The 23,523-nt window shown below is 35.6% G+C and overlaps 1 protein-coding gene across 9 annotated transcripts in view; it reads left to right on the plus strand.

The window, feature by feature from the left end:
- ERBIN (erbb2 interacting protein) overlaps positions 1–23,523 on the plus strand; it is a 114,427-nt gene that overhangs the window by 11,807 nt on the left and 79,097 nt on the right. For 8 of the 9 annotated variants that reach the window (XM_056513371.1, XM_056513365.1, XM_056513368.1 and 5 more), the window contains exon 2: positions 7,710–7,821. The exons of the other annotated variant lie outside the window; for it this stretch is intronic. The gene's annotated coding sequence lies outside the window, so the exon portion shown is untranslated. The remainder of the gene's footprint in view (positions 1–7,709; positions 7,822–23,523) is intronic. 9 annotated transcript variants of the gene reach the window in all.

Genomic DNA, 23,523 nt, shown 5'->3' on the forward strand with positions numbered 1-23,523 from the left:
AAAATTTTTTCCAAGATTTTTCTATGCTATTGGGTGTAAATATGTATTTTATACCTCTCCATTAAACAGTTGAGTTGTTTTATCTATGGTTGTTTTGTTTCTTTTTAAGGTACTTTGTAACTTAATTTTACTCTGTGATTTAATCAACCATGATGTATAACTGTTGTGACTTTTAAAAGTATATTGACTGTTCTGCTTTGTTTCATTCTTTCTTGTGGTTTCTTCTTGAATATGCCCATTCTCCTTAGTCTCTCAAAGACCTTGGTAATGTTGATTTGAGACCAAATGAGCAGACATCATAATGGTAGAATTCTCTTTAATAAAAAAAAGCTGTTTCTATTTCTTCTTATCAAGGTTTACTGTTAAGTCTGTTTTTGAGGTGCATGATGTGGGTGGCTCTAAGTTAATCAGTTATTAGGAGGGGCTGTAGAAGAAGAATTTAGATGAGAAACTTGGGTCAGTGTAGAGACTGGTTTTGTCCATACCAATTACTAGCCTTGCTTTACATCCAAGCATCTGAAGGTTAATAAAAAATGCCTTATTTCATGATTTAGCACAAATCACCTTTACTATCAAGATTGGAAATAGGTTGCATTCTGCTCTAAGGCTTGGGCATCATGAACTATAAAGTGGTGGCTTTCTGATGCTCTAGGAAGCTTGAACTGCATTTTGTATATCTTCACTACATTTTAAGAACAGTGGGACATGTGAAGGATACATCTAGATCAGTGGCATTTTTGTGTATATGAATATAAATTTTTATAAATATATTCAGTGTAAATATTTATTGTTTGAATTATGGGTTGATATTAATTGAGTATTTTTCTAAATGTTTTTTCCCTTCATATTAGGCCAAAGGGAACAACTGATACTTTCTGACTTTCTGTCAATAGCACTTCTTTACAAAGCACATTCTTGTATTGGTCACTTTGGAATTTAAAAAATGTTTTTGCTTTGATTAAAAGGAAGTAAGTGTATATAAATTTTGAACTTACCGTGTTGGGGATGATGGTCTGTATACTTTTGTATGCTTTATTCTCATTCCCTCAAGTCTCTTATAAATTTAAAGCATTGCTTTGTAGGCAAGTAATTGACTTGTTGTTGCAAAAACATCACAGTGCTTGCTGAGCAGCAGTGTCTTGAAGTTCAGACCACATCCTGTGAATATTTCTTTCAGTTTTGTAGAGTAAAACCTGCTGGTACAGTCAGTGTCTGGACCAAGCTGTTCACTGAGCATCCTTGCTTCTTCTTGGCTGCCTGTAGATATTTATCATGGTTAATTTTTATTTTTTTTAAAATTCCTTTCTCCTGTCCCCTCCACCAAAACTATGAATGAAGACGGATTAAATTATAAATGTGACATGTGTAAATGAATTTTGCCATCAACATATGCCATTGTGAGCATTAAAATACGCTTGCATATGGTTTTTTGATACATCTTTTTTTGTACTAAAAGAAAAATACCTGTAATAATAAAGTTATCACCTTTACTTGAAAGGAGTTTTAATTTATAAAGCCTGTGGCTAAATGTCTAGTCTTACATTCTGCTGCATCTGCCCTGCACACTTCCTCTTTGCTTCCGGTGTGGTTCTCTGCATCAGAAAGAAGCCAAGGTCTTGAAGGTGGAGACATGGTACTGAAGGTCAGTGAGTTGTTGAGCAAACTGATGTAAATGAAAAAAAGTTCTCCCCAAAGTTTTGCAGGTTTAGCCTTTTTGAATCAGTTGCTGGTTGGATTTACAGTGTGATTATGCAAACCCTAGCTGTAATAAAAGGCAGCTGTGAGGGAGAAGCAGGGATAACTCTTGTTTCAGCAGGGTCTACTTTGAAGTTTTGCATGATGGAGATTGACTTACATTTTGAGTTCCAGTTGCTGATTTGGAATAGTCTTCCACTTGCCCACAATAAATGTAAATGTTGCTGTTCATCATCAGTGATTTGATCCTTGATGATGCGTACATAAAAGTCAAAAGTGCAGTTAATAACTACTTACCCAGTTTTATCTCCTTTTCAGTAGATTTATAGTCTATCACCTCCCATCTCTCCTACTTTTTCTTGCTGTAGGCAGATTGACTTTTAGACTTGAGACAGTAGGCTGGGAATTTCATATTTCTCTGTAAAATGGTATTTAATTTCTGCAGGAGTGGGAAATGACTAACAATAGAAAAGGAGAAGAAACAGTGAAGACGTTTTTTCCTGAAAGCTACATTTCAGAGCACTTGCTTTTGAGACTTACATATCTAGTGTCTTTAGTTTGTTGGGATTTCTAGTGGCATTGTGTTTTTCATTATCTAGAGGGATCTCTTGGTTGCAATGTGTAGGTCAACAGTATTTGAATTTGGCATGCTATTCCTTCAGATTAGACCTCCAGGCTAGTGTGAGTGCAGAACTGACAGGTGATGGGCAGTTGGTATGATTAGTAAACAAGTTCATATGTTACATATTATGAAAAAATGATGGACTTAGAGTGTGCAGCCACCTTTACGGTATTTTTCAATTTCAGATGGGTAGGGTAGAATCACCTTTATTCATGGAGGGATTGAAAGTGCAAGATAATTTAGGGGGCAGAGGATGGAAGAATAGAGGACGTTTAGGTTCATCATTCTCAGATCTTCTAGGAAGATTTCCAACTGGGTGTGGAGGTGCTTTGGGGCTGAAATAGGAAGCGATGTATAGGAGCCTCACTTGATTGTACTGCACTCATGAAATGCAGATGACTTCTGATCTTTCCCTCCTGTTTCCAGAAGGGCCAAGCCTCTGTATTAGAGAGGAGGTGGCACTCATGTGCATGAAGTGAACAGAAACAGCTGGTATTTGTGCTGTTACCCACTTTCTAGGGCTCTGATACTGTGCTTGTTTTTGCTTCTCTGGAGAGACTAGAGTGCAGTGATCTATTAAAGCACTAGTGAGTTTAAAATGTATTTCTTGTTATCTGAATTTAAATTACTCCCTGCAATGCACTTCTTAGAGTCATCACATTACAAAGGTTTAAATTGAGTTGTGAAGACTTTTTCCTTTTCTAGGCAAATAGTGTTAGTAGCAGTTACTTCTGAAAATTTAGCTGTACATTGCCTGGTTACTGGAATACTAAGGTGTCAACTGGATAGTTCTCAACACATCCTTAAGCAGTTAAGCTATTTCTCATGACAGCAATTGTCTATTTGTATGTCCTGCTCTTTAATCTGTTAAATAACACCTTATCTTCTGGTTGATGGAGAAGTATTTGATGTAACATTTCAGGAGAAATAGTGTTTGCTATAAAAGAATTTGTTTACCTGTGGTTCAAAGATGGAAAAAACCTCAGAATATATTAAGTCCCAAATTTTCTTGAACATTATAATTAGGAAGAGAACTTATGTATTAGGCTTTTTCTTTCAAATTATGTAGTACAAGGATTAAGCTATGCAGAATTTAGAGGTACTGAATTCTTCCTGAAGGTAGTTTCTAAATTATGATCTTCTGTATACTTAAGAGTAACTAATGTAATAATATTAATTTCTCTGGGACTGGAATTTTGAAAATGTGATGCAAAGGTTCCTTCCCTCACCCCCAGATTGAAAATATACAAGCTTTTTTTTTTTTTTTCTTAAATACATTCATAGTTTAGTTAATTATTAAGATACCAAAATGTCTGTTGACCTTGCAAATGAGAACAGAAAAAGTTGCACGTTTTTTCATGTTTCCTTCATTTGTTATTTCACTTTTGAGAAACGAAATCTATCTCTAATAAGAATTGAGAGTATGGTAAATTGAAATTGACTCTGAACTTGAGGGTAAGTGTATTTTATTTTTTTATGGTACACTTTCATGCTTGCATTAATCCATCCCCCTTTAAGTGAATGCATGAAATATTACCAACTGCACTCACCTTTAGTGTTTTTGGAGTTACCTTTCTCCTGCATTTTTTCCTCTTAAAACACAAAGATTTTGTTTCTTTTTTGGATGCTGCAGTTTTGGGATTTTGGGAAAGAGTTAGATTTTTGAGAGACTGGTGGGTATTTTCTGTGCATCTGGCATGTGTTAAAATGCTGTGCAGAAAAGGTTTGTGAAAGGTAACTATGTATTTTTACATTTGTTCTGCTGTGTGGTTAGAATACAAAGCTGAACACTGCTTTTTAGGTGTATGTGCTTGTATTTATATCTCTGTATCTTGAAATAAGTGAGGGTGGTGGGAGGGGTGGGTTGTGGAGAGAGAAAGAGAGACATAGAAATAACTACTTGTTCTCTCTCTGCTAAGATCACATGTTTTCTGGTATCAGTCCTGACATTTGAATATGAATTCTGAGTCTTGCATGATGGAATAATAGCCAGTAGTGAAGCTAAGCTTAGTGAGATAGTTATGCTGGAGTGGGTTTTTTCTACCTTTCCCCTTGAGTTGTTGATCTAGAGAAGAACTTAGGATCCAACATAGAATTTAAGTGTTAAAGTTGTGTACAAATCAGTCAGCTACTCAACATCAAGTACTTAAGCTCAGAAAGTATCTGCAAGTTGATGCCCTCTCCTGCCAATCACCTAGCTTCCAGTAGCCAGATTGTCTTTTAACACTTTTAATGATAGTAGTCAAGTGTGTTTAAGCAGTTATTACTATTTTTTTTTAAGTGGAGTAAATATATATTAAAATAGCTTCTAGTAATATAGGCTAACTAATTTTTATATATTATCAGTAATTTTATGGATCCTCTGTTTGTCCAGCTTAATGGAAAAAGATATACAAAGTATTTTTGAAAGCAGTTGAGGAGATATTTTTTTCAGTTCATGTCCAACTACATTAAAGTAGTTGCTAAAGTATTGATTTTGTATGTGTATTGCTAGTAATTATGCTAGTATTTTCATAAGTTCCTATTTTTCTTATTTGACACTTTGGATTCAGCTAAACTATGCTTTAAAAAATTAAACAGCCTTTTAAAATTTTTCATGGTAGATGAAGAAAGTGGAAGAGAAGAATCCTGTGCTACTAAATAATTTGTTTTTCCTTTTCATTGTGAAAGCAAAATCTTAGATTTTATACACTGATCTACTGGTGCAGTAGAACTGACTTAATAAATACCTTGACTAATCTTTTTTACAATATTAAAACTCAATTAGTAAAATATTTCTAAATTAATTTTGATGCTTTAAGGGATCTTTTCTATTACTCACTGTTATTATTAGTTGCTCTTATATTGCTAAGATAGTGGTGTGATGATGCTTCTTGGCTCTGGGTGGAAATGAATGTAGCATCCATTGCGGTGTTCCATCTGGCACCTTTTTAAGCTTAGCCAAAGTGATAGATACCCTTGGTTTGTAATGTAATATTACCAATCATTTTAGCATAGGCTCTAGGATACTTTCTTGCAAACTCTGAAGTATTTGCTAGCAGTACTAGCCACATCTAATTTTTTACAATACTTCAACAAAACTTTGTATAGATAAGCAGACCCTGATCATTCATGTAATATATTGAAAAAATGGAGTAACAGTAACAAGGAACTAGATACAGTAAAATGAAAAAAAAAGTTCTGTTTTTTAAGTAATATTTTTTTTAAATGAAGCATGGTTTTCACAAGTGCGATAGTGGAGTAAAATCAAAGTTGATTCTTCTCCTAATTGTCTTTGCAGCCGCAAAAACTCCAGCATACTGTCTATAAGTACAGTAGCACAAATCTGTCTAGTTCTAAAAAGTCATGGTTGTTCATAAGTGTTCTGAAATAGGTTTATAACTCAAATGGAATATGGATCCTTTTTTGTATAGTGACCTCCCTGTCAGAAGTTTGAGTTGGATTGGCTTTTTGGTATTAATTAGGTAGTGTGTTTTAATTAAAAATTACAAGTCTCTGATAATGATAAAGCCAGAAGTAGACCATAGCCTTAGTTCTACTCTCTGGATCATCCTATTGTGGGGAAAACTGGCATTAGGAGAAGTGTCAAAGGTCTTTCTTCTAATGATGTGCAAAATTCTTATTTTCTTATTCCTCCTCAACTGTTAACTTTTGGAGTCTACTTCACCACTGAGCACTTGTACCATGGATGCAGGTAGCCACAAACTTGAATAGGCAATCTGGAAGCGTATTCAACAATCCATTCTTTATTCATAAAGATGCCACTTACATCTCAAATTGAACTCAATCTTCTCTGGAAGATCGCAAGACGAGAGAGAGGGAAGTTAGTCAGCTCTCCTTACTTAAGAGCTAAGAAAACTATTCCAGGCTTTACATCATAGACCATAAGTTTCTAAAGAGGGTGTGTTATGAAGAGAGTTGCTGGCTAGATATAAACTCAATTTAATGTGATACTTGCATTAGGATTTTCAGCCATGCAGGAATTTTGACTGTAGGTGGGAAAACAGTAGAAACATTTTAGAAGGAAAATTCCAGAACCACCACTTTAAGGGATAGCAGTCCATTTTTTTTTTTATTCTTGAGAAAGCCAGGAAAATAGCAGTGGAGTCATCCATGCCATCCATGGCATCCTTCAGAGTTTCTAATTGGGGTGGCCATGACACTCTGGGGAGGTGATAACAGCAATGTTTTGGAAAAGGTAGCTAAGATCTGTTAAACAGATGTGTTACTATGGGTGCTTTAGGGTTTGTTACATCTCAGAGTGTTCTGGCAATGTCAGAAACACTTATTTTCTTGACAATTCTGTTGCTGGTGTTTGTCTTAGAAACTTTAAGAATCACAAAACTCCAAGAAGCGGTTTTGTGACTGTATATTAAGAATTAATCAGGATCTGATCTCCTGAAGAATAGCTTCTTTAAGGAAAGATTCCATTTATCAATATAGAAACCTAGATTTATTAGACATTTTTTTCTTTTGGGTGGGATGTATTAGCTCTTTTAAAAACAGATGAGAAACCATTCTTCTGTATTTTGGCACTGGATTTGAACTAGCCTCAACAAGAGATGAGGCCATGGGTGTGTTCCACATGTATCTTAGATTTGCTGCATTATTCTGGCCTACTAGCCAGGACCACATATTAAAATTTAATTTTAACATACAGAGTGTATGGCAGTACTGCACAAAAGCTCACCAGGCAGAGTAAGCTTCTGAGAGATAGATCCAACTACTTGCTAGTGGCTGTCTCTGCTCTTGTCAAAAGCTGTGGCTGCAGACCTTCAGTAAAATGTCACATTTAGCTAAATGAAAGGCAGCTGGCAGGTCCAGTTAAAATAATTGAAGCTTTTTTTAAAGACTTATCTGTTGCACTGAGTTTTATTTCCCCATGAGGGCTGTGAGAGCTTTTGTGTCTGTGTGGGTGGTATAGATTCTCTTTCAGAGAACATGCTTGAGATTCACTAGAACTTTAAACAGGAACTCATTCAGCCAGGTCCTACACATAACTTCTTGTTGATTTTGGTTACATTTTGTTAATCTGATAATTTACTCCATTTATACAAATAACAGGGGGCTGTTCTGAACTCTAGCTTGCTTGAACTGTATACGTTTTAGTTTTGGCTGCCATAAAAAGAGAAGACCATAATCAATTCTACCCTTCCTGTGTTTTGACACACTGCTTTTTCTGTTTGCATTATGTTCAGATTTGACCAAGAACAAAAACAAGTGTTGGTAGAATGGTGGTTGTTGTTGTAATCTAAGTATTACTGCTTCTGTGTTGTCTGCGTTTGATTCTGATGTAGGACAAAGTAAATGTCTGGATTTGAAAATGTCTTAGTTTTGTGCAACGCTGCTTACATCCATCATTTTGAAAATACTTTTTGATTCTCTTTCACAGATCCATGTGGATGGTTTAATAAACTGTTCAACGTCCTGGTGAATCTTTGGTCCCAGTTGAGAAACTGATTCAGGCTCCTATGGTGTAAATTGGCAGTGGTGGAGTGATTTGGGTAGGTGACTGTCCACATTTGTTAAAGGAGATAAGGGGAAGTAAGTGTTTTGGCACACTTTTTCAGTTACAGTATTAATATTGTCTCCCACTCACACGTGTAAGAATGACAAATTTTTAACTGCTGAATTTATATTATGGCAGCTTGTAGGGATGAAGCATAAGAAATGTGAATTGTGTTTTCTTTCTCTCAAGGGGTGCTAGGGGTATTCACTGTATTGGCACTGTCTGTTACACTTGGGTTACAGAGCATGATCTGTTTGTGTTTTAAAGTTGGTACAGCTCCGTGTGAGCACTTGTTTAGAGCCAACCTGACTTCCATTGCTTCAGCTCTATTTTTCTGCATTATTTGCTTACTTTGAATTAATAACCCATTTTATTCTAATGTATTCAGGTAGCTTTGTGCAAAAAATAAAATTAATTTCAAACAAATATTTCTGCCCTGGCTAACTTAGATGATTTTGTTCTATGTAGAGAAAGGTTGGAATGATTTGGGTTGTTTTTATTTTTGTTTTGGGGGAGTCAGCTTTTTTTTTCAGTTGCATGCATATATTGTTGTGATTCTGTGTACTTGTTATATTATTACTGGTATGCTTAGAGTGGGCTAAGACTGAAGGGATTTTTTTAAAACTTACTTTTCATTGCATTATTTAATAGCAGATTCACATAAATTCTCAGAAAGGGGTCATAGCAGAATAGGGAAAAAATTACTAGAATGATGTGGCCTTTTTAAAATAATTTTTATCCCTAATTGAAGTGCCACAAAAATCTTTGGTAGTTTACAGTATATACTGAAGTAGGACAATGTAGTGTCTTAATCTTAATAAGGACAGTTGAACAAACACATTTTTAAAATTCTGTTTTCACCATCTTTTGCTCTGATTCAAGAATGTAGTTAGAATGAACCTGCAAATATGCATAACTAGCCACAGAAAATGTTTTACTTTTGAGAGGAGAAATATTATAATGGCAAAAATAACATTTTAAATGCCTAATAATTGCAGAAATTATGTACTTTGAAATAAAGAAGTCATGATACTTAAATTAGGAAAAATTGTGAAAAGACAGTACCAAGTGTAGGAACGTCTTATTGAAAATGAGTTCATGGGGAAAGAGTGGGTTTTGATGAAAAAAAGTTAGATTTTGAGGAGCATATTATTTATTTGAGAGGAAAATCCTAAAAATATATATATAATAGAAGTGCTTGGTATTCTGTCTGAGGGCTTCGCAATTATTGTTTCTGTAGATCCTTGTTTACAGAGTTTTAAAAAGTGCCATGTTTCTCTGTTAAACTTTAGAGATTTCTTTCATAGCTCTCTGACTAGTGAGTGATATTGTGAAGAAAATTGTCACAGAAGAGAAACAATTTTATTGTTTGGATGGGCTGGGACTTCTAAGCTGCTACTGTGCTACTTTCTGCCAAACTGACCACAAAGTAGAGAGTTCAGGCAGCAGTGCACAGCTTGGATTTAGAAGAGGTTCTTTCTTTCTTTTTTTATGCTACTAATACTGTTTGATAACATTGAATAGGTGTAAGGTAATAGGCAAACACACATATTTGAATGTTGCTAATAATTTTATGTTAAATTAGAACTTTGTTTAATAATTCTAGTTTCATTGTGAATCTGCTTGTTTTTTCTTGGAAACACTTCAGTATTACTGGGGGTAATTCAAATGGTATGCTTAAATATAGTTTATTTCTTGCTTTGCAGTAGCTTGCTCTTAAGCCTTTTTCACTCCTAACTAACTCCTAGTTGTTTTATTAGCAGCCTTGATTGATGAGCCTTTATTGGGGGAAGAAAAATCTCTACCTGATAAAAAGAACAGAGTTGTGAAGCAAATACTTTTGATAAGCTTGTGGCTGCACGAATATTTTTAATAGCTAAATTGTAAAGCATGTTGTGATGAAATACTTATTGTAGGCATTACAAAAGACCTAGTAAGTGTTCTTCATGTTTTATGATCATCTTGGATAGAAGCTTTTTGATGCCAATTTAGTGCATGTTCTCCAGCCTCTCAAAAGCTGTGTAATGAGTCAGTTTCTAGAAAAGTTGCTGTAATTTGTCAAGCTCTAAATCCATAGTGAGCGCAATGTTAAATTCTTAGGTCCAATGTGAAGGTAGGGTATCAACATGCATTTACAGATACTGAAACACAACATGGAAACAGGAACCATAAACAAGTTTTTACTTGTGAATAGCCAAAGAATATGAAAAAAATGAAACTAAAAGTTGGCAGAGTTCTTACTTTTTTTCTTACTTTTTTTAATCCATACACTGCCTGATAGGTCAATTTGACAAGACTCTGTAAGAGTGAAAATTTCAAGAGTATAGTAGCTTCTTTTGCGATATATTTGGAGAGTATTTGAGCTTCTGACAATGCTTTGAGGATGCAGTTTTGAAGCTGTGTAATTACAGTTAGTTAAGAAAATTCCTATTTCATTGTCTTGCTATCAAGACTTCCACCTGAATAAAGAAAACTACATTGACTAAAAAGGATCCCCTGTATCCCATCCCTTCAGTATTCTTGTGATTTCTTTATTTTGGACATGTTCCAAGAGTCTTACATAAGCTTTGGTTTGCGTATTTAATCTGTGAGTCCTCTTGACTTGCTGATTCATTTCTCCTTGTAGCAATAAAAGCTGCCCCGAATCTCCTCCTTCCTAGTTGTATTTGACAAGTTCTGGCATGAAGTGTCTGTTCAAACATATCTCAGGTGTTTCAGCTGTGAGGGTTAAACTAGTCACCATGAGATGTATTTTATCATGGCAATGCACTTGGGGAACTCATTGTTCTGTGAGCCCGATGTTCCCTGTAGTGCAGGAGAGGTTGTGGACAAGCTGTCTCAATAACTGAAATGATTCTCAGACCCAGAGACACTCCTATTAACATATTCTAGACTGCTTTGTTGAATGTTCTTTTCATTTAAGGATACACGAGGAATGGTAGTTAGTTTGTCCCTTAAAATGTGTACCCTGCTAAGAGAGTCTAAACAAGATGAGTTTGTCATAGGGTTGACTTGTGTGATAAGCTTGCTGGCTGTCACATGGCCAGAATTGGGTTTTGTAAGGAAAACATCCTGTCTCTATAGAGGCAACTTTGTTTAATTCTATGCAAAGGCTAGATGTTGGAGTACTCATGCTTGCATTACATAAGCAGCATAAGTTCTTGAATCTCGTTTTTCAATTTAATAACTAGCAAATAAAATGCTTCTTAAACCATGTCATAAATGTGAGAGGGGAAGTGTGCAGAGAATTCTTCTAAAATATTTAAATAGCATGGCACATTCTGGCTTCCTCTTCCCTCTCTTCTTTTCCATGGAGATAAAATCAAGTGCTAGGTAATGTACTCTAGTAACCTTGCTTTCCACGGTTATCTTTGAATGCCAGCACCTATTTCTTCAGTTAAGATATTGCTTCTGTGTCATTCACAGACCTCTGACAATTTCCGCCTTTCCTTTTGTTTCTTGCTTCCCTCCCTAACCCCAGGATATCTTTTTCTTAATGATCCAATTGTATACATCATAATATGAAAGTATATTTTCCTCCTAGTGGAAAGAAATGATGGTGAGACAGAAATGACTGATAGAATGGTTTGCTTCCAGTATGTCGCTGGGGGTAGTTGTAATGATGTCCCATGGATTGTCTTTCTGCCAAAATACTTTTCATTATATGAAGAAATGTACAAGTTTACAAATTCAATTGCACAAACTTATATAAAAAGTACCGTTTTCTTCCTGTATCGCTGCTATGTCAGGAGGATCATACAACAATGGTGTGGAGAGCTGTACAGACTGCTGTCTTATAGAATTCCACATCAGGGTGACAAATATTGGATTTCACTACCTAAGACCAGATAATCTGTATCAAGTTCAGTCCAAAGAAGCCTTGTATACAGAAAACAAAAAGAATGAGTTGCTTTGATTAATAGGGGAAGAATTATCATTGGAAGTGCTGTGTGTTTTGGAAATGCTATATTGCCATGATGCTGTTATACTACAGATTGTGTATCTGTGAAGATTTTTAGCCATCCAAGACAGTCTGTCATTTTTGTATAAATGGACAAAAGGCACAGTGTTTCTGCAGGTCCAAGTTGTCTTCTATCACCTCTATTGAAAAGCAAATGAGGACAAAGATGATAAGAGTGAGCTAGCTGTCTAGATAAGTGGTGTAAAAGGAATGGGTTTTCCTGTTATGAAGCAGCAGCTTGATTTTCGGGTGAAAAGAGATGACAGATTTTCCTCAAGAAAAAAAGATTTGAGGTAAACATCAGTTAAAGAGAAGAGGCAAGTAAAGTATCTATTCAAACGTGTGCAGAAGGAAAAATACCCAACTTCTTTCTAATACAAATGCAAGGTACTTGAAATACTGCTCATGGAGGACTGATAACTAATTCTAAGAATGTTTATTAAAAAAAAGGTGTTGGATACTCACTTTGAAGGAGAGAAGAAAACACTTATGGTTGATCTGCGTAGTGTCACTGACCCTTGGTAGAAAAAGTGATGCGTTTGGTGGTTAAAATAGCTGCTTGCAGTTTAGGAATGACAAACTGAAGGAAAAGGACAATTCTATTTTGATGAGAGCTGGAAAAAAAAACAACCACTTATCAATTGGTTTTCTCTGTGGCCACTGCAAAAATAGCTTGCTATGGACTATCAAAGTGCAGTCACATGCAGGATGACTAACTCACTAAGTACAGGAAACTTAATTTTTATGTGCAGGTGGTCTTGTACTACTAATACTAAAATGTTCATAAAAAAGATGACGGATGCAGTATTTTTAGAACTAATTATAAAAGGATTTGGAGTCACACCTATTATTGAAAGGAGCCAAATAACCAGTAGTGTATTTAAAATCTCCTTGTTTTTGATAAAATATAAATGACTGTGAATTGACTTTGATTGTATGTAATAAATACAAAGTTTAATCAGCACCATTTATTTGTTCCTTTTTATAAAGATCACTTAGAAGCCATTCAGTGAAATCATCTGTATAGAAATTCCTTTTCTACTCAGTTTTAAAGGGAAATCAGTTAAAGGATGTTTTACTAGATGCTTAGAAAACATTGAATTTAAAACAGGCTAATATAGTAGTGCATCTGTTAATTAAAAGAAGGGGAAAAAAACTTTAGCAATGAATTGGGAAGTAGAAGACTTCAGAAAGTAAAGGGTGAAGGAGGTGTATCTTAGATATCTAGGTTGCTAATGTTAGGACCACTAAAGTGAGTGAGAATGAGATAAAATAGATAAAATATACCAATATATACTTATTTTTTATAAATTAACATATATGTTTAATTTTCTTGGCAAAATAGGAAACTTAATAGGAGACATAATTGAGAACATTGAGAATAACTTGATCAAACTGATTCCTTGGTAGGCTTATTTAACAGACAAATGGTTCACATTTTAAATTTTTTTAACAGTCAGAAAATTGTTTGATTGTAATCCTGTAATTAATAAAGTTCATTCTGTCTGTGTGGTAGAGGATTAATATTTTCCCCAGAATATTGTGTAAAACGATGTTTTACTCTTGTGCTCCCTTTCTCTACTTCTTGAACTAGTGGTGCAAGTGAGAAAGGAGCACTGCTTATCTTTTGCTTATATTTAACTGTTCTGTTTGAGGATATAAATCTGCTTGATTTGACTCTTGGCTAGATGGAGCAGTCTCTTTGGTTTTTTTACTAATACCAAGTCATGTACAATTCAACTAAGAGAATGATCTTGCTCAATTTAGCTGTTTATATGATTTCTGTTTCAATCCTTCCATACCTTTCATGCTGAAATGCAGACTTCAAGTAAAAAGTGTTCCAGAGTCATTCTAAATCTCTATTCACAGTTAAAAATGTTGTAATTTATTTTGGAGCTGAAATACCTCCCCTTGAATTCAAAGATAAAACTTCGTGAAAATTTGGAAATTTTGTAGTAGGTTTCTTTCATTAAGGGACATGAAAATGATTGGCGGCTCAAGTACCTCTTCTATGAAGACAGGCTGAGAGAGCTGGAGTTTTTCAGCCTGGAAAAGAGAAGGCTCCAGAGACACCTTACAGCACCTAGAGGGAGCCTGCAAGAAAGATGGAGAGGGACTTTTTGCAAGAGTGTGTAGTGATAGGACAAGGGGAGTGGCTTGAAACTGAAAGAGTAGGTTTAAATTGGATATTAGAAAGAAATTGTTTACTCTGAGGATTGTGAGCACTGAACAAGTTGCCCAGAGGAGTGGAAATGCCCCATCCCAGACTAGATCAGGCTTTGAGTAACCTGATCTAATGGAAAGTGCCTTTGCCTGGGGCAAAATGGTTGGAACTAATGATTTTTAAGGTCCCTTTGAACACTAGCTATTCTATGATTCTGTGAAAGCAGGAAGGTAGTTTCTATAATAGCTGAGCTAACTGGAGCACAAGGGGGAAAAACTCACCTTTTTTCAGATATCGAGGAATATCTTCAGATATTGAGAGGCAAGATATCCTTCCTCTCACAGTAGAGTAGAGGGCTTGTCCTCCCTGAATAACAAAATCAGGACTCAAAGTATTTCTTGTCTTGGATTTTATGGTTTTTATTAAAATTAATTTGTATTTTTGTTTACTATAATTTGGAACAATAAGGAAATAGACCACATAGATATGTCTGCTTTTAATTTTCTTCATAGAAAGCCTAAATGTTTATACCAGCATAGCTAATACTATTTATGCTTGTATTTGTATAGGTGTAACATATGTAGTGTATTTTCATTCAGGATAGGTAAAATCAATTATGTTCCTAAGCATTATGATTACCAAAGGGTAACCTAAAGGAGTTTCAGTAAACGAACTGGAATTGCCTCTCATGATTCAGCACAAGTGTAGGATGGACAACAGGTTGATTGTCCTTCAGAACAGGTTAGAGTGACTTAGCTCAGTAGAGAAGCATATCATGTGGGAGATGGTGATGGTAAACACTATTTAGTTTGATGAACAGTAGTATTTACACAACAGCAGCCTGATAGCTGTTGGGATTTTATTTGTAAGCATTGTTTCTCTTGTGAAGGCAAGAGAAAAAAAAATACAAAGGAATACACAGTGAATTCATTTTATATATCTGTCTATGTGGGAATGCTGCTGAGAGTTGCTCTGAGAATTGAAGCTAGATAGATGGTGGCAGAAGCCAACTTTATTGACTGAGGAGTCTCCCTTTTGATTATGGATGAGAAAATAGTTTGAAAAATTAATGAAAATGTGCTGCTTATATCTTCAAAGGAAAAGGGGCAAAATAGGAGTACTTAAACCAGCAATACAGTTAAGCAGTGTCCTAGAAATTATTTTTCTGATAAGTAAAAGTTTGTGGGGTTAAGGTTTTGTTTTGGGTGTTTATGGCTGGGGATAGGTGTGACTACAGGGATTCAAAGGATGAAGAAGCAAGGAGAGTTGTGGGTTGGAGTAATGGACAGAGTACTGATGATTTCTAGAAGTAAGCAAAGTGTGTGATAAAAACATTGTTGCTGATGGTTGAGTTTATTTTCTGGTTTTATGTGCATAGAATTTAAGTAGACAATCCCCAGCTGTGCTTATCAGCATGAAAATTCATGTGAGATGGAAGCATGTCAGGGACACTGGTATTAGAAAGGCAGAGGAAGGAACTTGGTGTATGAAAAAAACATATTGAAACAGAAGAAACAGCAGAAGAGTGGAGAGGAATGGGCTGACCAACAGCAGAAGAAATCACAATGGAAAGATGAGGAAGCAAGAGAGGTGACTCTTTAGGCGCTGTCACCATTTTTGAGGACTTTGTCACTGGAAGGATCATCTATAGACCTGTACTAGGTCTCTGAGAAGTTTTGAACTGATAGCAGATATTAGTAACAACCTAGCTTTTCCTTTCCCTTTTTTATATATCGATCCTTTTACTTCTTTTCCTTTATATTCCCATACCTCTGAAAGCGTCAAATTTTGACTTGAGGTCAAGGCTTCTCATTTTCAAGTGTATGAACTATAGTTTTCTTCACATGCATTTAAAGCAAACAGTAACCATAGGAGATAAAGATTTGGTATCTGTAGGGTGCGATTATCCAGGCATTTTTACGTCTAGCAAGATTTAAGTTTAAGGCTTATTAAACTTAAACTAGCGAGTGGGTGTTAGATAAATTGGTTAAGCTCTGTCTCTCAGTATTTGCTATTTCAAATTTAGATGCTGGTCTGCCAGTCTAATTAAAGCTGTTGAAAATGTTTGTTTCTTTTTAAATGAGGTTCTAGTAACACTGCTGCTGTCTAGCTGCTAATGCTCATTCTGGTCTCTGTTTTTATGTGCTATACTGTTAGCATTTATTCTCTTTAGTCTCTTATTATTTTGAACACCAGAAAAGATCACTTGTGTTTAAAATGAAAAACGTGTGTTATTTTTTTGGATTTCTATAATTTTATGGGAAAACAATACTGTGTGCATTGTCATAGGACACATGAAAACTGTTGTGTGATTTTGTCCATAATTTTATATCTGCCTAGGTTTTAATCCCTTAATGGAATTAAAATGGAAAGCTGGTATCTCGAATGAAATAAATCCATTAATCTCACTACTGATCTTTAGTACTGAGGTTTTTTCTGTACTAGAAAATATTCTGTTGCTTTTTCAACAGAGCTGACTGGCATGTTAGGAATCAACCTGTTGGACAGGGTTGATTTTATTATCTTTTTTGGTTACTGTGTCTTATTGCTCGAAAGACTATTGCAAAGAGGTGTCACCTATCATGGGTTTCTCCTAAAAATTAGAATCCAGAAATCTGAAGATAAATAAGTGACTTGCTTTATGCTAGGAGAGCTTTAAATACAGACTTAATTGATTTGCCCAGATCTTGTACTAGATTGTTGGAGAAGATCTGGAAGATCCATAAAAAATTAATTTTAAATTAAACAGATGTTAGGTTGTTTTTAAAGCTCATATCTGATTATTTTTTGTCTTTACTTAGAACTGAGAATGGACCAGTATCTAGAAGCCAGAAACCCCTAAAAACCTCCATTGTTTGGCTATCAGATCTAATAATGCATTTCACTTATTACTGGAAGACCTTTTGAACTGTAATGGGCAACTCCAGTAAAAAGGATTTTGAAAGATGTATGGATATAATCTTCAAATGCATTTTAGGGCATGCATTTTGGTAGTGCTCTTATCAGTGTATGAAGGGCATATTCCTTCAGGCAGTATATTTTTACAAGACAAGCGTGCAAAGAATGAGAAATTGGGAATGAGGCGAAACCTACTGATTTGCAGACTACACACAAACAGCCATTTCTGTATGTGATGCTGTGTTGGTTTAAATTAAATTTAATAAAAAAAGGGTAAGATCTGAGACAAACCAATCCTCACTGCAATCTCATTATTGGAGGGAAGATAACAAATTCATATCCTGCTCCTTTCTACACTCTGACATCCACACATGATTTTTAAGTAACAATTGTGGGTTTGTTTTTTTCAGATAGGGAAGGTGTGTCTGTATTGGTTACTTCAAGTTCAATCAGCAGGGGAATTTTTTTAGACAGGAACAACTAGGACTATTTTCCAATCAGTTAAATTCAGCATGTTAATTTCCTTAAATTATCTTGTGAGCTGGGGATTAATTACCTTGTAGCTCTGCAATTTCAAGTAACAGAAATTTTTTATTACCTTAATGAGCTGTTTGCCTTTTAGTTCAGGTAGCTTATGGGCCTGGATTGTTTTGTGCATTAGAGGGGAATTGTTATCCTGTTACATAGCAAAAATCCAGGGAGATTCTATAGCTTCTTTTCATCCGTGAAACAAATCACCTCTAAAAGTATTTGCAGAATATAAATTAGCTGCGACAAAGAAGTTGGGTAGCTTTAAATTATATGATGAAAAGTGACAATTGTGCTCCATATATGTTCTCGGGCAGGTAGTGAGATCTGACAGCAAGCCAAGGCTTAGTGTTTAGAAATTGGCTGAAATCATGAGATTAGGCAGTAGCATTAGTCTTTTCGAGAGTAATGTGATAATGTCACTGAGTTACAGATCATACCTCAGTGACAGATGGTGCATGCCCTTGTGAAGTGTAGTAGGGTAAAAATACTTCTTGGTTTGATGTTTTATGTGTTTAGTCACAATCAGTAGCTGTTGTAGCTAGTTAAAATTTAATATCAATTCAAAGAGGAAACACCAGCTTCTAGGAAGACACCTGTTCAATTGTCCAGAGCTTACAAAAAGAATTTTTGATACTGGACTTTGCCTTCAAGGTACATACCTAGTTCAGATCAGTGCGTTTTTAAAAAATCATGTCTGTGATTCTATATTGTTGCTGCTTGACTATATAATTTCTGTTTTCAATATAGAAATGTATTATTCCTCCTGGTGTCTTTTTTACTGTTTATAGACAAGACTGACTTTCAAGTTGATGTCTGCAATAATTGACAGTTGAAGCTATAACAAGCATCTGATAGGTGTTTTTTTTTAATTTAGGCGCACTCAGACAAGCAGTAAAACACTGCGGTTTTGTTGCACTTCACATGTTAAGAGCACAGCTGAAGTAATTTCCTTTGTGGCTATGAGCAATTTTGCAAGCATGTTGTCAGATTGCTGATTGTATTTGTAATCAAACTGGCCGGTGATGTCTCCTAATTCAATTTTGTAATGCAGTGAGGTGCAAAATAAATGCAGAAGGAAGTAAAAGGTTCATAATAGCAATAGTTAATTGGAAAGTTACGACTCTAGATATGTGGGGGGGAAATAACATCTAAAAATAGCTTTAAGTGTTTCTTGACTAGCACTGCTAACCTCTGCCCTGAAAGGAAAGAGAACTCAGGAATTTACATACCCTAACAATGACTTGGCTGGTAGTGTGAGATCTATAATTAAGTATACAGTTATATACAACAGCAACTGTTTGCTGTTAGTTTATTCTCTTTTTGATACAATTTAAATATGAAAACTCCATTATGCTATAAAATTATGTTTATGAACTATACAAAATGTTAAAGATTCATCCAATTCCTAATAGCAATTTCATAACGTATTAAGACAACTTAGGTCTTAGTTGTAAGAATTCAGTGGTTTATGCATAATTTCAAATATGCAGCCTCAGCTATTTAAAAGTTCAAACTGTTGCAGTACCTCGAGTAGCCATAAAAGGTCACAGGCACAAGATGAATTCAAACATTTGATGCCACAAATATTTTTAGAATTGGTAAAATTTGTAGTCTGAATTCTGTCATGACCATCTGTGTTTGATAGTTTGAAACAGCTCTAGGTTTGGTTTTGTGCATAAGCTGTGTCATAACTGGCAGATACAGGAGGTGTATCAAAAGAATATCTTACTGTCTAACTTTTAAGTTGAGAGAAATATACCATCTTTAGTAGTCTTACTGTTGAGGTGCAAACAATACGTGGTTCATCTGGAGTGCTGAAAACTTAGAATCAAATGTTGTCCAAGAGGACTTGAACTTTAAGTCATTTGTCTTTCAGGACAACAGTACATAGTCTGTGACAACCTTGGATTCATTCAGATGGAGGACTTATACTAGGATTTATTTGATGAAGTTTTGCATGTTTTTGGAAAATTGAGTATACAGGTTTTTATTCCCTGTGCTTTCTCTTTCTCATATGCTTGGACACACTTGCTTTAGTATCTAGATCACATTTTTTCCCTCATATTAAGTAGTTAACATGTTATCTGTTAGTAAGTCAGCATCTACTTAAGGCAATATTTAGACAAGTGCTGTTTACACACAATTGTGGGTGTTGGCTGCCACCAGCATTTTATACATGCCCATGGTCTCTATAAGACTTGCTGCCATATTTCTGAAGTACTGCACAAATAAAATTAGATATGACCCTCCCTAAAGTATTTCAATATCTAATAAAAGATGTGGGTGTGAAGAAGTGGGGGAGGAAAAAGGGTTTATCTCATGAATGGCAGTAGGCAAAAAGAAATAAGGATCATGGTAATAGCATAATATAAGTTAACCACCTACTTAATTTTGATCAAGTATGTCTTTTCTAGAAACAGCAGTATAGATTCTGGTGTCATTTAGTGTGTATATATGACTGAGTTTTGTGGTTTTGGTTATAAGTATTACCACTGATTCAATTGGTATATTCTGTTTTATGTATTCTTATTCTCTCAGTCACTTGTTTTCCAAATTTTCCATATTCCTCATTTTTTCCATTGTCAGTCTTTCTTGTTCTGCAGTGAAAAAAGGCCAAGTTCTGACTACATTTGCTGTGGCTAGCAAGAATAGGATTGAAAAACTTTGACCTTTTGGAGTGGTCACTGTCTAGAATCCTTGTGCTGATGGGAAACTAAAGAATAAAGGGGGGAAGGGATGAGAAGGAACAGGACCACATAGCAGCAAAGGATGACTAGATCTAAATAGTTTTCTCTTGGATTTGCAGTCTTTCTTGTTATACTGAGTGCTTGTGTCACATTGTTCGTGGTGCTAGTTAGCCCTCTGATGTCGTACAGGTATGTTCAGTTCTCTCAAAAGTTAATGTCAGTTCTGTAGTAGCAGTGGAAATCTTTGAAATGGCTGAAGTTTGTGTGAAAATTGTTGTAGCTTTAAAAAAAAATCCTTTTTTTCTTTTTAATTCCCATGTTGAAGCAAGCTGGATTCTTTCTGTTACCATCAACAGCAGAGCTTCTTCAAGGTTCACTAGACCTCAGTGTAGACCTCAGTAGCTTGGCATAGCTGCTCACATTTGGTCACTGTCTTAGTGTGACTGTCACTTTTAGAAAAGTTGTTTTGACACTGAATAGATTGTTGCTAATCTGAAATGTGATGGTTCTGTCCCTAAGAATCTGTGTGGCCAATACAAAACCACCTCCAGTAGTTTTCTTTTGTGCATGGTTTATTTTTTGATTTGTATTAAGTTCAGGTACTACTATATTGTATACTTCAAAGACAAGAATGAAGTTGTTATGAAAAGATCACTAAACTTGTTTATTTTGTGTTAAGACAAGTGTATATTAAATGAGTACAGTGTTTAAGGAATAGTAATATTTTGAATAGTAATATTTTAAAGCCTTCCTAACATTCTTAATTTTTAGCATTAAGTTGTGTGTAGAAAATCAGTGGGGTTTTTTTTGTGTTTTCATTTCTGTCTTGGTTTCTGGTTACTTGAGCTGATGTGATGTCATCAAGGAACAGAAACAGTAAACATTAGAGGTGCCTTAAACAGAATGATTAGCAACAGCATACAGTAATAGTTTAATCCCCCTCGCATTTACCATTCTGTGCTGAAGAACTTCCATCATTGTAGAGTTCTCCGTGCTTGGGGAAAGGAAGTAAAATAGTGCTATATCTTACTGCTCCTCTGGAGAATGTGGGGTTTGAAGGTGATTAAAAGTCACAATGTGATTCTTACCAGAAATAGCTGTGCCCTCTGAGAGTGTTGTAGATCTAACTGTTTCTGTTTAATAACAACATAGTATTTTGTTCTTTATATTGTAGGATAACTTTTCAAAGCATATGTGCTGAGGCTAATGCTTCAGGAAACAGGCATCTGGATTCGTAAATGATTTCTTGCAGTTTGATGTGATCTGAAACTCATCCAATCTGGTGCATGTGCATTTTAGAAGTTTTTCAGTGGTGAGATCAAATGTGGACATACTGGTCATTTCTGCACTAGCTGCACTGTTATAAAAGGGGTTTTGAAGACCAGACCACTTTCCTAGGTCTAGGTATGTTTTTTTTGTGGTAAAACCACAATTCGCACTCTGAACGCTTAGACAAAATTTTTGTAGCTATATCCATAGAGATGGAAATGCTGCCTTTAAAAACATTGAGATCACAGGTGCTGTCCTCATTTATGCCTTGGAAACCCTTTTTTGACCAGCTTCCCCAAGGAAACGAAGTCAACCACAAAATCCAGCAGCTCTGATTTACTTTTGTGTGTATTGGTATGAATGTGTTTCCTTAACTGTCTTGTGCAAGAGTGCTGTTGTGATAAGTAACAAAATTTCACTTTGGTGCACTCTAGGCCATCAAGTTTTAAGATAATTAAAAGAATTCAAATAGAACTGTAGATAATCAGGCAGAACAGTGAAACACTTAATATTAAAATAGAAGTCATATGGCAAGTTAGCCAGTCTAGGGACCCATCATACTGCCTTTTGTGTTCTATATGTTGGTAAGCATACCAGTAGCCCTTGGCAGAATGATTTTGAACTGCATGTCCCCTTCAGCACACCAGCAGGTTATTTTGGGGCATTCTGGAAGCAACTATGAACCTTTGTGTGCCTTCTTAGAATGTGGGATCAGCTGTCCTCTTCCTGCATTAAAGGATTCTGGTTGTCAGCAGCTGTGACAGCTTTGGTACTAGGAGGTAACAAATCCTCAAGTAGGTCAGTCTCATGCTGCTTGAGGTAATGTTTCATTATTAACATCTTAGACTTGATCACCCAAAATCAGTAGAAAGATAGTTCTGCTCCCTGAAACTTGCTAGATTTCTGTCAATTGGTTGGCAGTTCAATGTTTCTTTGCTTTGGTCTAAATGTCTGTCTTTGGGTCAGATACTGAAACAAGAAGAAACAGTGGGACAGGATGACGGCATGTGCTTTCAGGAAAAGCAAGATGTATTTGTTTTTGAGAAAGGTCTCTGGATCCTTTGTGTATCCCTGGTTGTTCTCTCTTATCCTTCCTTGTTCCCCAGTCTGGGAATCTGAGATGAACTAAGCTCTCTGTGGTCTACAGGCCTTTCTACTTTGTGCAAAATATGTTTAATTTCAAAAGGTATACTTTCTAGAGATAAATATTTTCTCAGCTGTGTTTATCTTTTGTTTCCTCAATCACAATCATATGTTGTTTTGTTTCTTCAAGTTAGCTCACTGTAAGGCACACATTTTCCTCCGATGTGGCAGATTGTGAATTAGAATCTTGCCAGTAAACACTGACAGTAAAACTTACTTATTGTCATTGTGTAGGAAATGATTATGCACATCTTCATGTACCCCCTGATACTTAAAATAAAAAAATCTGGTTATGGGTATCCTTTGGCAGGCAAGGTCTTCTTCAGTGATTCCAATGCTGCATACAGTTCCTCTTCCTCAATCTGCTTGGAATCCCTCATCTTCCTTGTCCCCATTCCAAAGGGCAAAAAAACAACTGATCTCCTTGCTCAAAAATTGTTCTTGGTTTACTAGACAGATTTTAGTGGCTCAGAATGGGATCCTTCTGCCTTATATGAGTCTTTAGCATGGATAATTTTGATCAGTCTGAAGTCTTTTCAGCTAAATGTACTTTCCTTCTGAATATGAATGGATGTTTAAGGACAAGCACAGATAATCTGGATTCTGCAATACTATTCTGGAGTTATTTAAAGAAATATTTTGCTGGTTTTACTATTTTCATTTAAAATGGAGGTTGCCTGAAATGTCTTTGAAGCAAGCAGTTCTTAAGGTACTTACTTCCAACCCTTCCTGAAATGAAGAGCATGTTGTGGTTTACCCACTCCCTCTTGCCCTCTCTCTCTTTCATTTATTTTGTTTTGTTTTTGTTTCCTCAAACAGTTTGGAGAAAGTAACAACTGCTTGAGCCTTATTCATTGTACTGAACAATAACCCTACATCCTGATCTGTTGCATGAAAGTTTGCTATGTGTTCTGGGTACATCAGTATTCTTTCAAAGTTGACCTCCAAAAGCAATTAAAAGAATTCTAAGGATTTGAAGTGGACTGTAACCCCTCTGTAGAAGGCAGCCACATTTGTCAGACATGACTTCCCCTTAGTGAAGAC

This window comes from Oenanthe melanoleuca, chromosome Z, assembly GCF_029582105.1.
Source record: "Oenanthe melanoleuca isolate GR-GAL-2019-014 chromosome Z, OMel1.0, whole genome shotgun sequence".
Taxonomy (NCBI): domain Eukaryota; kingdom Metazoa; phylum Chordata; class Aves; order Passeriformes; family Muscicapidae; genus Oenanthe; species Oenanthe melanoleuca.